Here is a 533-nt window from a genome sequence, read left to right on the forward strand (position 1 = left end):
ATGAGTATTTTATAGTTTTCTGAGTACAGATCCTTTGTCTCTTTGGTTAGATTTATTCCTAGGTATCTTATGGTTTTGGGTGCAATTGTAAATGGGATCATATGATACATGTCTTTCTCTGTTTGACTCATTTCACTCAACATAATACCTTCCAGTTCCATCCACATCATTGCAAATGGCAAGATCTCATTCCTTTTGATGGCTGCATAATATTCCATTGTATATATATACCACCTCTTCTTTATCCATTCATCTGTCGATGGACATCTTGGCTCTTTCCACAGTTTGGCTATTGTGGACATTGCTGCTATAAACATCGGGGTGCACGTACCCCTTCGGATCCCTACTTTTGTATCTTTGGGGTAAATACCCAGTAGTGCAATTGCTGGATCATAGGGTAGCTCTATTTTCAACTTTTTGAGGAACCTCCATACAGTTTTTCAGAGTGGCTGCACCAGCTTGCATTCCCACCAACAGTGTACGAGGGTTCCCCTTTCTCCGCATCCCCGCCAACATCTGTCATTTCCTGACTT

Source organism: Neomonachus schauinslandi, chromosome 7 (genome assembly GCF_002201575.2).
Source record: "Neomonachus schauinslandi chromosome 7, ASM220157v2, whole genome shotgun sequence".
In the NCBI taxonomy this organism is placed as follows: domain Eukaryota; kingdom Metazoa; phylum Chordata; class Mammalia; order Carnivora; family Phocidae; genus Neomonachus; species Neomonachus schauinslandi.